Here is a 924-nt window from a genome sequence, read left to right on the forward strand (position 1 = left end):
GGCCCCGGGCCACCTGGACCGGCAGTTATTGTGGCGCTCCCCCCGGGGGGGGCGGGGGGGGGGACCCTGCCGCGTGGAGGCCTGAGGAGCCGCTTCCCTGCGCCGTGGTACTTTGGGCAGGGGGGCGGGGGGCTCGACGGGGGAGATTATTTCCGGGCGCCCCATCTGACCGCGGGCCACACGCGAGCGAGCGAGCGGAGAACGTCGGGCCCCTGTGTGGGCGGGCCTCCCCGCGCCAGCGAAAGGCGGGCTTCGTCTGGGCGCCCCTTCCTGGGGGGGCGCGCACAACAAACGCCTGCATCCCGTCGGCACACGCGGGCACGCCTGTTCAGGGGTGTTCGGAACGGCGCGTAGGGAGGACGCGCGGGCCAGAGAGAGAGAGAGAGAAAGACACCCGGGCCCCTGTGAAGGCCACCAGGGCAGGCTCAGCATGAGCTACCCTCTCTTCCGGCCGGGGGCCTGGTCCGCATGAAAGTCCCGCGTCGTCTCCAGGACTAAAGGGCCCGTGGGCGCGCCGGAGTGCGGGGTGGGGCTGGGGGCGCGCGCACGCGTGCGCGCGCACACGCATCCGTGTCCCGTGCGGCATGGAGTGCCCCCGAGCGGGGCAGGACGCTGGCGAGTCAGCATGGCGCGCCTGGTGTAGCACGCGCATGTAGAAAGACATGCGCGCAGCCTGGCGCGCCCGTGCACACAGGCAGACCGGCGCGCGTCGGGCGGGCCCCCGGCCAAGGGGGGGCGGCCGGCTGGTTTCCAAGAATCCCCAGGCCTGGCCGCCGTATGTGTATGTGTGTATGTGCGCCCGTTTGCGGCGTCAGAAAAAAAAAACGAGACGGCCCCCCAGGCCTTGGCGGGCCCACTGGTCTTCCCGCATCTCCAAGCCCCCTGGAAGAGTGAGTACACAGGCGAGAGGGGAGACGGGGGGCG

Source organism: Fonticula alba, assembly GCF_000388065.1.
Source record: "Fonticula alba strain ATCC 38817 unplaced genomic scaffold supercont2.3, whole genome shotgun sequence".
In the NCBI taxonomy this organism is placed as follows: domain Eukaryota; order Rotosphaerida; family Fonticulaceae; genus Fonticula; species Fonticula alba.